Source organism: Anabrus simplex, chromosome 5, assembly GCF_040414725.1.
Source record: "Anabrus simplex isolate iqAnaSimp1 chromosome 5, ASM4041472v1, whole genome shotgun sequence".
Taxonomy (NCBI): domain Eukaryota; kingdom Metazoa; phylum Arthropoda; class Insecta; order Orthoptera; family Tettigoniidae; genus Anabrus; species Anabrus simplex.
Window position 1 is genome coordinate 346781814 of NC_090269.1, and position 15459 is coordinate 346797272.

Genomic DNA, 15459 nt, shown 5'->3' on the forward strand with positions numbered 1-15459 from the left:
TCTTGGTCCAGTCTCGATGGATAGCTCGTTCATGAGCCCGTCTTCTTCAGGAATGGCTCGTCCATGAGGCCGTCTTCGTGAGGTTGTGGTCGGAATGTCCCGTATCACACGTCTCTTGAAACACGCCACAGGTCTTCACTGGAATGCAATGCCTAATTTATTTAACAGCACGGCACTACCGGTGCTTGTATTTAATTTTAGGGGCATAAATCAGTACTGGCGATCTGCGACGTTAAAAATCATTGTTCCCGTTTAGCTGCTTAATCGCGCACGAATGTATATAGGCAATATATCTGCGATCTGGAATCAGCAACCTAATCGGTCGAACAAATTGTCATTATCTCAAGCTCGACTGATTCAGACTCGTAAGTCTAGCTGGAATAACACAAATGGATTTAGTTTATACTTGCACTTCTTCCGCACTTCGCAATCTATTTGCGAGTTTATCCGTACCGCTTCGTGATGAAGTCTATATGTACGGCATTGTCTACAGGCGAATAATTAGGCACTAGCGACCGCACTGTAAAGCATCTAAATACAATCATACAATTGAACAATTAGTGCAAAGTTTATGGATCACCGATCCGCTGAATAAATGTTAGCGCAACTGCACTAAAGTAATCACAGTCTTTCTCCTAAGCAAAAGGTTTCTTGCCTAAGCCACGGACGAGTGAGGTCGCATTGAGTGGAGGGTCCCGGGAGTGGGAGGTGTGGGTGATAATGCCGAGTGCAGGAAGATTGTGGAGAAGTGTGCCGAAAATGATTAGTGTAGAGCAGTACAGGGCGACGGCAGGAAGATGGCAGGGAAAAATGAAGAAAGAAGAAATGAAATTAGGAGGGTGTAAAATGGATTTGGAGGGAAAGGGTGAATTATTGCTATCAGCGGCGGTGATTATAATTTTGCTATGCATTGGGGGGGGGGGTCGAGCTGACCCCAGGCCCGACCTCTAGTAGAAATGAGGAAAGGGAAAATATGGACGCATTCAAAGAGCCGTAAAAGAGGTGGTGGAAGAAGTTGGCCCTTTTGAGCAAATTAAAAATATGATTAAAGGACAAACCAGGGAGTTTGGAAAAATGGAGGTATGGTTAAGAAAAAAACGGAAGATATAACAGCACAAGTGAGACATAACACCGAAGAAGTTGTAACATTGAGGGAAAAAAATAGGACGATTAGAAGAGGAGAACTTGAAGCTGAAAGTAGAAGTGGAAGCCAATACTTTATATCGAAGAAAGAAGTGTTTATTTATATATGGTGTGATTGAGGAGTTGAAAGAAGACAAAGTACTTACAACTTATAAAGTAGTGGACTTAATACAGGGGAAATTGAAACTCAATTTTAGTGAAGTAGATATTGACGATGTGCAGAGGGTGGGAAAAATTAGGGGCAACAGGCCTATCAAACTAGAACTGTTTTCTACGTTGATGGCTGATGCTGTGATAAGAAATGCGAGTAATGTGCAGAGAGGGAAACTATGGATCAAGAGAGACGTGGGATGGGAGGCGATTAGGAACGAGAAAATACTCAGAAAACACAAGATTCGTGCAATAAATCAAGGGTTGAGAGCGACTATTAAAGGGCAAGAACTAGTGGTAGCAAGCAGAAATTGGAAGAAAATCTGGTCTGTAAATAGATTAATTGATTTAGACAGGAGGATAAAAGAAGACGAAGAAAAAGTGAGTAGTGCAACGAAAGGTGGGGAAGTGAGGCGAGATATCAGTATCAGTGTGCAGGGTCAGGGAGAGGTGCCAAGTGAAAATGTGATCAGAAACAGTGAAGAAGCCCAAGTTCAGGAAGAGATGACAAGTGAAAAGGTGACCATAAGAAGTGAAGAAGAAAGGCAGGGGAATGAAAGCAGTGAAGTAAGGGCAGGGCAGGGTAAAAAGGTGACGTCAGAGGCAACCTTGGGGTGTCTCAATCTGAGTTGGGAAAGAGGAAACGGGAGAAAATTTACGGAGAGGATGACAGCTGAAGTTGGAGGCAAAAGTACACAACGGAGTGAAGATAGTGATGAATTGGCGGCTAAGAGAGGTGGTGGAGAAGCAGGAAAGTATAGAAATCTGACTGACATGTGGGGTGCAGGTAGAAATGAGAGGGGGTTATTCACTAGAAGTAAAATACAATAGTTTAGTGAGTAGTGAAGACAGAGATTGTTAGATGTAAGAATGTAGTGTTGAGTAGAGGTGTTATTTGGTAAATATGAGATTGAGAGGTGGTTTATGAAGCGACGTGTTGGTATAGAATGGTAGTTGTAATAGCTTTTGTGTTTGGTATGATGTTTATTTAATGCTAAATGAGTGAGTGTTGAGAGGGAGCAGAGTTTTGGATGGTGGAGGTTGAAATGTGGTGTTGGTGAAGAGATGGTATATGAGTGTTTGGTATTTTGAGTGTTATATGTATTGAATGGTAGTTGATATAAACAATAATAAAGTGAGTAAGTAATTAACGGCATGATTGTCGAAGAAGTAAGAGAAGTAGGTGGTGTTTGTGGAGTTGGAAGTTATGATGGTATTTATTTGTGAAGGCTGAAATGTGGTGATGGAGAAGTGGTATGTAAGTTATGATGTGTTATAGGGCTGAAATGTGGTGTTGAAGAAGTGGTGGTATAAGATGGTCACAGTTATTGAGGACTATGGTTGAAATGTGGTGAGAAGAGGTGTTATTTTGTAATTCTTAGATTTTGTAAATTTTGATTTGGTGCTGTATTGTGGAAGGTATATGAGGTGGATCTGAAATGGAAATTGTGGGTAAGAGGTGGTATCTGAATCCGGGAGTTTGTATGTTGATGGTTTATTTATTGCTGAATTATTTTAGATTTGGGAAGTGGTATTATTGTATTTGGGTTTGGTATTAGTAAGTTGATGTAATCGGATCATCGATTACTGAATTTGGGAGACTGAGAGGTGGTATATGAGGTAATGTGTTGGTATTAAATGGTAGTGTATTGGTGAATGTTTGGAGTTGTAGAGGTGATTTTATTATCTATTGAAACGAAATATGGTGTGGGAGAAGTGTTGGATATGAGTGTTTGGTTTTTGTAGGCGAAGATGGTTTGGTATTGAGATGGTTTTATTTATTGCTGAAATTCTTGGAGTTGCAGAGGTGATTGTATTAAGTGGTGTCATTTTGTAAATTTTGGTTTGGTGGCTTGTGTTGTATTACCTTTCTATACCTTTTCGGTACAGTAGGTGGAGTTGGTTAGAGTAAATGCGGGTTGGTAAAAGGGATGAGATTTGAGAAGTGGTGTTTTGTTTGAATAATTGTCTTGAGGTGTTTTATTAGGTGGAGTTGAAGTTGTAATTGATGTGTCTGTATAGTGAACTTGACGGTGGTGGTGGTATGTATGGAACGCCAAACAGTGTAGTACTTGTGTGGTAACAGTGATAGTACAGCGTAACTGATTAAGCAAGTGGATCAATGTCATTAAGAAATTTAAATGTTAGAGGACTGTCGTGTGTAAACGTTAGTCAGCACACTCAGCAGTAACGTGATCTTGCCTGGGTTTGCTAAGAGTGGAATTCTGTTACAGACTAGCTTACTCAGGCAGACAAATATGGGGCATGGTTAATGTTGCGTAGCCCCAGCGGCTGCGCAACATGGTCAAGTCAACGGAATACCAACATTCGTCACTCATGTTAAGTTAATTTAGCACCACTCGGTGGCACATTTCATTTCATTTTTAATTGTTCTGTTGTATTTATGCCTTTTTTAGTTTACCATTTTAATTTGTCTGTTTGTCCGTTAAGGCCATTGGATCTCCGGTAAGGAGCTATGCATGGCCAGTTATCAGTATCTGTTGCTCATATTATTGTAGTTTAATCCTGGCTATAGGCTGGACATTGCTTTGTGAACATGTATTGGGGCAGGAAGCCTGTTTGTTCATAAATAATTAGTAAATAGTAAATAGTTCAAATACAGACACTCGACACGCACTAGCTGCAATCTCGCTGTCGAATGAACAACCTCCCTCCACATCTCTCAGCTCTTATAGGGAGCAAGAAGCGAAGCGACGCCAGGGAAACTCCCTCGAAACACTCTTGAGTTTGGTATGCAGCCACTAAACAGTTTCCCACGGTGGTCGAATTATTGCGAAGTTATTAATCTCGTTACTTGTTAACAGCGTTAAACGTATCATTCGCTTCTTAAAATTCTGAAGATTATTTTCATCATTTTATTATTCTGGAAAACCTTCGGATAGGGGAGACATCACTCGATTCCCGTGATGTGCTGAACCTGACTACTCCTGCTTAAAATATTGTAAGGGTGGTATGGTACTTCCCAAAACAAAACGCTTCTCTCTCTTTCCTTCTCCAACATATCTTCTGTTTCCCTCATGCATACCCACACCCTGCCTAGGGAATCACCTCTTAAGTTCCAGCGTTCTATACGGCATCACGCCCTTACGTTTGACGTCATGTTGCGCAATATCTGCGTTAAATATCGCTTATTAATGAATGAACAGAATGGTTCATTACCAAGGGGGATGTTCAATAAACTTCCAATTTCTTTGCAATCACTTAATAAAAGGCGAGGAAAACAAAAGATAAGGGAACTGCCACCAGGGTGACCGCCCTAAATGAAGATCGGTAGATATTCATTGATTGTTTAATTGTATTGCTTCCTTGTTAAGTGTAAAATAAAATGGGCGATTTGGCCATGCGGTCAGGGGCGCAGCAGCTGTGAGCTGCATCCGGCAGATAGTGGGTTCGAACCCCACTCCCAGCAGCCCTGAAGATGGTTTTCTGTGGTTTCCCAATTTTCCACCAGGCAAATGCTGGGGCTGTACCTTAATCAAGGCAACGGCCGCTTCCTTCTCACTCCTAGCCCTTTCCTCTCCCATCGTCGCCATAAGACCTATGTTGGTGCGACGTAAAACTAATTGTAAAAAAAATTAAAATAGGTTTTAATTGAAGCTGTATACTGCGGAAAACGTGCTTAACATTAGAAAAAACGGCATTACTTGTCTATCTGCAAGAACTGTACCGGTCATTTTGACCGGTGATGTTTTCCCTTAATTTTAATAGGCGAAATATCTAATAAATAGTACTACAATTTCTTACAGATCACTAGTACGCCATGCAATACAATTATTGTTGACCGTCACTACCTAGAATTTCTCATTTCTTAAATCTCGAGTGGTTTAGATACCGATTTTAGGAGTTAATTTTGAGTTAAAATCATTATATGAATTGGAATCATATATTTCTAGTACCAACTATTAAACTCATTATTTATTATATAATGAGTGTTAGAATTTATTTCTTTTCTTCTTAATCTGTTTACACTCCAGGGTTGGTTTTTCCCTCGGACTAAGCGAGGAATCCCACATCTACCGCCTCAAGGGCAGTGTCCTGGAGCATCAGACTTTGGGTCGGGGGATACAACTGTTTAGGATGACCGGTACCTCGCCCAGGCGGCCTCACCTGCTATGCTGAAGAGGGGTCTTGTGGGGGGATAGGAAGATTGGAAGGGATAGGTAAGGAAGAGGGAGTAAATCGGCCGTGGTCTTAAGTTAGGTACCATCCCGGCATTTGCTTGGAGCAGAAGTGGGAATCCACGGAAAACCACTTCGAGAACGGCTGAGGTGGAAATCGAACCCACCTCCACTCAGTTGACCTCCCGAGGCAGAGGGGACCCAGTTCCAGCCCTCATACCACTTTCCAAATTTCTTGGCAGAGACGGGAATCTAATCCAGGGCTCCGGGGGTGGCAGCTAATCACGCTAACTCCTACACCACAGAGGCGGACTAGAATTTCCTTTTTCTAATTATAACTTCTTACTTTAGTTTTTAAAAACACGTTCTTATTGTTGCAATTCATTTTCCATAAAATGCAATGTCTTAAAGTAGAACTTCATCCAGATCTTTACCAGGTGGTGAAATGGAAATGGCGTATGGTTTTTAGTGCCGGGAGATCCCACGACGGATTCGGCTCGCCAGGTGCAGGTCTTTTGATTTGACTCTCGTAGGCGACCTGCGCGTCGTGATGAGGATGAAATGATGATGAAGACAACACATATACCCAGCCCCCGTGCCAGGGAAATTAACCAATGATGGTTAAAATTCCCGACCCTGCCGGGAATCGAACCCGACTGACGTGTAGGCTGTGGACCGTGACAGTGATAACGAGAGTGACTGAGTGGCTGAGAGAGTGTAGTGTAAATAATCGATGACTCTGTGTGTGTGTGTGTCATTGTAGGTGGAATATGAGAAGCTAAGAGAGAGAGTGCGAACCGTGTAAGTGTGTAACCGTGTACTTGTGTAAGTTGTAAGCTCGGATATCGTGTGTGCGTGTGTGTGTGTAAATCTGTAATTGTTGTGCATAGTTAATAAATCTTAGAAATAGGACGCTAACAGGTTCTGTACTATTTACTTATTTACCCCACCAACACGTTACAATATGAAGTTAGAATTAGAGAGAACAAATTGGGTCAAACGTTCATTTATAGGAATAGGAATAAGGGATTCTCGGTAAAAAAAGAAAACTGACGGGAAATCCTCCACCTTGGCGATAACCCTAAATGAAGAACATTGATGATTGACTGACTCATGATTGAGGAACTGCAAAAATATTCAACAGTCATAATGACCGATGACGGTCCCATGAGATATTCATAACTCTGTCCATCACTGAATTTATGAATCAATTAATTTAATTTTTGAAGGAAATTTAACTCACAGAAAGTCATTGATTGTCGGTGAATAAAAGGGAAAGTGTTTGTGCTTTGTGTAGCAATAAAACGTTGTTAACAATGAAAGTGTATAAAATCTGAAACTTTGTAATTCACTCGTCAGGCATTGTACTATAACTGGATTTACGTAACATAGCATACGATAACCGTTACGTTACGTTCTCAATACGAAAGAGTTGTATTCAGCAAGGTTTATATTTGCATTGGAAGTATAGTGATCCTACATGGAGAATTAACACAGTATCAAGCGACATGCAGAGTTTCAGTAAAAATGTTTCATGGACACATGGTCACGACAGAATACTATTTAGTAGTACCGTACTAGGAAAGGCTCGGAGGGTCTGGCTAGCCAGTCAGTAGAGATGTGTTTTGTTCATCTGGATAGATGTGGATTGGACTTTTTTTCCAAAACGTGAATCAAAGCATTTCGAAATTAGACTTCAACATCTAGAGAGGCGCAAAAATCTGTGTTAGAATCAGCGTACTTCAAGACTGAGTGCTGGGATAATTCCTGGGAAATAAGGTAGCCGATACAACCCTATCCATTTTGGCCCACTTAGTGACAAGATTATGGATTTACTTGTTGGATTTTATGGAGATGTTTTAGACAGCACGTTTAAGATTTGAGTAATTAGGTACACAGTATAAAGACAAACCTCAGTCTTCTCACAGAAAAAAAAATATAATTCATAACACATTAATCTCACCTCATTCAATGATCAAATAAATCACCACTGATCTGCGTTTACGGCAGTCGCCCAGGGGGCAGAATTCATATCTGTTGTTTGCCTAGTCTTTTCTCAAATAATTTCAAAGTACGGTATTCGGAAATTTATTGAACATCTCCCGTGGTAAATTATTCCAATCCGTAACTCCACTTCCTATAAACGAATATTTGCCCCATTTTTTCCTCTGGAATTCCAACATTATCTTCATCTTGTGATCTTATCTACTTTCAAAAACACCACTCAAGATTATTCGTCTGCTAAAGTCATTCCACACCATCTCTCAACTGACAGCTCGGAACATACCACTTAGTCGTGCTGCTCGCCTCCTTTCTCCCAGGTCCTCCCAGCCTAAACATTGCAACATTTTCGTATCGCAACTCTTTTGTCGGAAAGCATCCAGAACAAATCGAGCTGCTTTTCATTGGATATTTTCCAGTTCTCAAATCAAATAATGCTAATAAGGATCCCATATACTGGAACCGTAGTCTATTTGGGGTCTTACCAGAGACGTATATGCCCTATCCTTTACATCCTTAGTATAACCCCTAAATACTCTAACAACTATTGGGTGGATGCATAAGTTCGTGCGACATTATTTTGGGTTGGCAACAATGTGGCGTGAAGGGACTTCTTATCGTTATTTCGCTGTTTTAACTGAGTTTGGAGTTTGTGTGGCGTGAAACACAGTTTTCTTGATTGTGAAAGTATTATTTATGTATATAAAAAAAACGGATATTGAATGTCAATTTGAGGAAAGTGAGCATTTCCGACACATTTTGCTGTTTGAGTTAAACCGAGGATTCAGTGCAGCATGAGCTGCGAGAACAATTTTTGAAGTGTCCGAGAATGAAACAATTGCTGGAAGAACAGCATAAAAATGATTTTCTTGCTTTCGAGCAGGACGGTTTGACTTGTCTGAATATCCACGTTCTGGAAGACGTTAAGATTTTGACGAAAATCGCTTGTATGGGTTGCTTCATGAGAATTCTCGTCAAACAACATGGGAAATGGTGCCAGTTTTTTTATGTGATCAGTCAACTATTGTACGCCATTTTCATTCGATAGGTAAGGTACTGAAATTGGGTATATGGGTACCACATGTGCTAAGTGACAGTAACAAAAATCAACGAGTAAACATCTGTTCGTCATTGCTTGCCCGGCACCGGTTGGCTTGTGACAGGCACGAAGCATTCCTTTCGAACATTGTCACCGGTGACGAGAAATGGCGCCTGCATATCAACACGAAGAAGAGTAAAGAGTGGATCAGCCCATCAGAAAAAAACAACTCCCGGTGCCAAGGATAGTGCCCATCCAAAGAAAATCATATTGTGTGTTTGGTGGAACAAAGATGGCGTTCTTCACCATATTCTTCCTCTGAAAAACGTAATGATTACCTCTGCTGTGTATAGTGACCATCTATGATGGCTTGCCGTTGTTATTCACAACAAAAGATGCAGACAACAGCCATGATAAAGTTCATCCGCACACAGCGCAATTGACCTAAGATTTGATTGTTGAACTTGCTGGGAACCACTTCCTCATCCTCTGTATCGCCCTGAGCTTTACTCCTCAGATTCCCATCTTTTCAGCTCTCATTCTAACCACGTCCAGGGGCAAGTGCTCCTGACGAAGCTTCTCTTGACTAATAGCTAACAGATTTCTTCTAGCCAAAACCAAAACAGTTCTACAGGCGAGGCATTCTACTGCTACCTGAAGTTTGGCCGAAGGCCATAGAGAGTGGAGGTGAATACATCACTGAGTGACTGTGATTGTGATGGTGAGTTGAAGTTGCAGTGTGTGACAGTGACACTAAAATAAAATGAAATAAAATAAAATAAAATAAAATAAAATAAAATAAAATAAAATAAAATAAAATAAAATAAAATAAAACAAAATTAAACAAAATTAATTATAATAACCGCACGAACTTATGCATCGAACCAATATCTGCAGAGATCTCTACCCTTTATTTACAATACCATTTATGTATTTACCCCAATGAAGATCTTTGCTTAATTATCACCTGGGTACTTAAAGTGATCGCCATAAGGAACTTTTACCCTATCAACGCAGTAATTAAAACTGAGAGGACGTTCTCTATAAGGGAAACTCACAACCTGACTTTTAACCGCGTTTATTATCATGCCACTGTCTGCTGTCCATCTCACAACATTTTCGAGTTTTTTCAGGTACTCACACTCTTGTAACTTATGTATTGCAAGATTATGAATGTGCTTGAGGGACAAGGTGAATACTTGTAAAGAGGTAATTAATTGTAAATTCGTAATGGATAGTATTCCACTCTAGCATTCAGTTCTCATCACCACACCTGCGGTTTGAAGCAGACAAGTCTCTTGAACAGTTCAGTATGCACAGAATATCTGAGAAGGAACTTATCGACCTGTCATGACTCGTGCAACGTCTGGTTTATTCTCACGTCGCATGCCAAAGAAAAGGAATATCAAGGAAACAGAGGAATGTTTCCAGCACACAAAAGGACGAACTAGAATGGGAAAAGGCTTATGGATCTGTGTAAGGCCGACAAACTGCAACTAATGTCGACTCGACTTAGAAAACATCCTAAAAGAAATCATGGAAAACAATGTAGCTTCGAATTGGGAGAATTCCAGCTTCATCATTTTGCAATATAACAGAACGTATGAAAACATGGTTTTGATTCAGATCAATATCAACCCCAAAATCAAAATTATCTAACGAAATCTATGAGAAAGTATAAAATAGAAGAAAAACTAAGCGAAGGAATTCTTTCCGGATATCAAACAAAAGTAAAGAACATTCAAACTGGCAAGCAGGAAGAAAACAAAAACGGAATCATAAATGAAGAAAATACAACATTGTCATTAACAAAAGGAAGAAACTTCAGGTGGAATCAGACATGCGAAGAAGCCTTACAAGAGGGAGAAATAAAGTAGAAACTATGACACTCCAACAAGTCAGTACGAAACAAAGAATAATTTAAACAATAATAAGAAAGACGGCAGCAAAACTCATCCGAAATCAGAATAGGAAATATGAAAAAGAACAATTCGGACTGATAGAAGAGAATTTCCGAAAGAACAATAGTACAGATTTGCAATACATTTGAAACAAAGACACAAGAATATAAACCGATGTGTAACAACTTCAAGGATGATAAAGGTAAAATGATGCTAAAAAATACAGACAACCTGAAACTCCTAGCCGAATACTTTAAAAACTAAGCTGTCCTGATGCTGAAGAGACTTTTGATTTTAAGGAGAATACTAATCTAGTAGCCCCTTCGGAACCTCCAGGTAAAGATGGAATTAAAGAAATAATCTAATATTTGAAAGGCAACAAAGCAAGTGGCGAAGACTACTTAGTAGCAGAAATGATCAAAATGGCTTAAGAGACTCTCACAGAGAAACAGAACGTTTATTTATGCAAAATTGAAAAGTGAGAAATTCCCGGACTACTGGAAAACTGTAGTTATGCACTCACTCGACGAGAAGAGGGATAGAACGGACCCGAACAAATAAAGGGGGATCCCTTCCGTACCTGTAGGGTATAATATCCCGAGTACAGCGCTACTAAAGAGAATCATACCAATCATAGACGAAGAATATTAGTGAGGGAAATCAATCCTATTTAACAACAGAAGAGGTACAAAGTCGGATATAGTGACAATATTTGTACGAGAGTTGTAAATAAATTAGTGGCCATACTGATAGAATGCAATATTCAATGAAGTAACAAGAAAAATTCCATGACATTCCTTCATTGCAGTCACCAGAAAATCTATAACCTTTAGCCAAGTGTCGGGAAGCCGTAGAGGACCGTTGACAAGGCGTTTTCTCTTGATGACAGCGACGGAGCGTCCTACTGCGCGGAGTACTGATATCTATACCGGGCGTGTTGGCCGTGCGGTTAGGGGCGAGCAGCTGTAAGTTTGCATCCGGGAGATAATCGATTCGAGCCCCACTGTCGGCAGCCCTGAAAATGGTTTTTTGTGGTTTTCCATTTTCACACCAGGAAAATGCTGGGCCTGTACCTTAATTAAGGCCACGGCCGCTTCCTTCCCACTCCTAGCCCTTTCCTATCCCATCGCCACCATAAAACCTATCTGTGTCGGTGCGACATAAAACCAATTGCTGATATCTATACGTATAATTCTTGGAGAGTCCATGGATGGTCTACGGAAACGAAACCACTCGCGATGTCAATATGATCTTGAGGAATGGATGCTCGAACTCTGCGGTGCAAATCCACAGTCTCATTCTGACCCCACGAAACGCCTTTACACATCGTGCAATTATCGCATTATCGCCACAGCCTTCATGTAATCTTCGATAATATTCTGATGTATTTTTTCCACGGGAAACCTCGCTGATAACCTTTTGAAAACATGCCTAAGAGTGTTGAAATGGACTCTCCACTTAAACGCCACACAGCAAAAACACTCCCAACTAGATGTCTGTCAAATGCACACTGTACATCGACAACAGCGCCACCTGACCGCTCCCATATCTTATTTACGCATACGCGATCTTCTGCGTGTGTCTGGACTACGTTGCCACTACTTTATTTACAGCCCACGTAGATTTAAACAAAGCCTACGTTTCGTTCCATATAACTTTCTTCGAAATGTTAAATACACGAAAACTGTGAGCATCATTAAAGAAACACTGACTGACACCTTCTCAAATGTCAAACACTTAGGTGAACTCTCAGAACCATTCGAAATTAAAACTGGCGTGAGATGAGGGGATGGACTCTCCCCGGTACTATTCAACTGTGCATTGGAAGAAGTAGTAAGGGAACGAGTTGAAATATTGAAAGAAAAAGGAAAATACGGATCAGCTGTAATGGGGCCATCAAACAAAACAATTTTAACAAACCACTTAGCTTTTGCAGACTGATGATTTAGTCATAACAGCAAAAACCCCAGAAGATGAAAGAATAAATCTGAAAGACCTTCAAATGTGTGTGTGGGGCCAAAATAGGATTATAAGTTTAATATAAAAAAGGAATGTGTCACTAGTATTAACAATGTATCTGCAGAAATCAAGATATTCAAAATCAAAAGGGTTAAAAAGTCATCAAGTTCAAATACTTAGGTCAATTAATAACAGTAACAGCGTAAAGAAGGAGAGCATGAAGGCACGAATTCACAAAATGGAAAGAATATTATCACAGAACGATGTATATTGCACCTCTTCCAGGCCCGACAGAGTGCTGAATACAAAATCTAATTTCACAAATATATCATCGGATGGAAATCCAATGGATGAGGAATTGCAGAAAAATCATACCCGGACATCGAAGTCCCATCCTTCCTACTTTAAACTAGCACAACAGCTATTCTCAAGAGAATACGAGTCAAGGGTTCAGTTCGTTAAATAAAGTGGGCACTTAATCTAAATACAACCTGTGACAACAAAGTTCGGTCCTGTACTATCAACATAGATGAACAATGCATGACACTGACCTTACTGTTCTTTGAAGTAGTCCCCTCACACAACTATGCACTGCTGAGATCGGTGATACATGGCCTGGAAATTTTGCAAGAAGGCTTCCTTTGGGATGGTGTTCAAAAGCCTCCTCACGTTTAGTTGGATGTCAGGAATATCGTCAAATCTCTTTCCTTTCAAAGCGAGTTTGAGTCGTGGGAATAGAAAGAAATCTGGAAGATTGAGATCTGGCGAGTATGGGGGATGTTCAAGTTGCACCACTCCACTTTTTGCCACGAAATGTTTGACGATAGACACCAAGTTTCATCCTCAATGACGATATAGTTCAAGAAATTTGGTGTCGCATCCGCCGTTCCGACAAAATCCTGTGAAGCTTCTAAATGTGCCTACTTCTGATCGTCGGTCAAGTGATGTGGCACAAGAGGTGAACACATTTTTCTCTTCCCCAACTTCTGAGTAACGATTTGTCGCCGGATTCACGATTAATCTGCAGTTCATCCGCTATCATGCGCACAGTTAATCGCCGATCCTTCGTGATTAATGTCCTCTCCTTTCCTATGTTTTCGTCACTGACGGCGATCGCCGGTCTTCCGCTACGATGGTTGTCAGAAACACTTTTCCGTCATCCTCAAAACGGGCGAACCACTCCTACACACACTTCAAGGACAGTGTTTGATCTTCATAAACACGTATCAGCATCACACGCGTTTCTTTCGGTGTCTTGCCAAGCTTAAAACAAAAGTGTACATTGGTCTTTTGGTCGTTCATGTTCCTGTTCGCAGTTCAGAACCAACGTACTAAACACGCACTGTGTCAAACAGGTCTTACACGGCACACACACGATGCTCAACTGAACAACGATGGGAGCAGGTGGTCAAAACCTACTGCTGCGCAGGTGCAGCGTTGCGTGTAGCCAGTATTGCCGGATCTACAGTTCTGACTTCATTCACTGAACTTTATTGTCACAGGATGTATATTGAAACTAAGGCACTATAGTAGTAGGAAAACGTTAATCTACTAAATGATAAGAATGGACTGTTCCCATTTCAAAAGCACAATTTTAATTACTGAGAGAGTCATGGGAAAATATTTAAACACCAGAGAAATGCCATATTATTGCCTGCGTGGTTTTTAAACATATTACACTGAAATTTATCATATGGGTAATGCCGTTAAATGTCTTTATCAGCTCGTTGATCATTCCTGAATCTTCTAGCATTTCCAAATCAAATCATTAACACTGCACGTATACACTTTCATTATAACAGACAGTGACCTATTCCTTTACCTTAACAGTGATACCCGTGGGTATCCAATAGGCTATAACATAACAACACATTTTGTATGGAAAAAGTTAGCATTCTCGTGAGGAAGCAATAATATGTTACATAATGGTGATTGTGTTAAGACATAACGATAAAGGATCAATATCGCATAATTATTCAGTCATGAAAATCATGTCGTCACTTGTCGCTTATTAAAGGTCTACATTATCACATTAATTATTATCACACTATCGATTATACGCATTTCTTCGGAGTAATGAATAATTCTAATATTTTCAAAACTGTAACCATTCCCGTACACAATGGTTAAAACTTGCATTGGTATTTTGTGTGTGGCCATGCAAACATCTCTTCAGGAGCTCTGGATGGCACATATCTCTATAAATAGGCTTCATTTCCTCCATAATAGCCATCGGTAAAGAATTATTATGTGAGTAAGTGTCTTTTGTTGCTACAACCTTTTGATACCGACACCAGGATTCGGCATATTTGGGGTTAAGTCCATGCTCAGGTTTTTCATCAGTAGGATACTTGTGAAATAATCATGCCCAAGCTTCCTTCCTCATTTCATTGATATATTTCACCACACCGTGTCTTCTAATATCCAGGCCATAGTGTAACTAAAGCTGATTAATTACACTATCTCTCAGTCGTCCCCTTCCACTCAGTGGTTTGCCGTCTGTCAGTTTTATTCCTTTCTTTTTCTTTCCGCAGTTTCCTGAGTGTGGCCCCAACTCATCTTTTACATGACCACAACATTCCATTTTCTTAAACTCTACACCATTCCCATATACATTTGCTCCTTTCACTGTCATAAACCTTTGGAGTCCCCATAACCCTGGTAATTTACATAGCGACCTCCCCCTTCACTAACTACAGAACATTCATATACTGTATGGCGAGTACCTCATCACTTTCCAATCAACCATTGAACCCCGCACAATTCTTGGTACACTTGTGTTGGATTCCTTTAGCACATCCTTGGCACTACATAAACAGACATTCAACATCAATTACATTGCCATTTTGTAGTGAAGTAGCTGTCACAACATCATTCAAACTTGTGTGTCCCCGCTTCTGCCAAGATCCATCAAATACTGCGGAAAGATCACAGTTTCCTTCATTCAAAGCTATTGCTTCTTGAGTAGCAAGACGCATGTTCTTTTCAGCCAATACCTCCAGGGCCTGAAGAGTGACACTGGTATAAACATGCCACTTAGTTGGCAGTGGAGACAAGTTCATCCTTGCATATAATGTGACGGCAGCCTTGTTACCTTTATCAACACATTTCATCCCATATGCAAGTC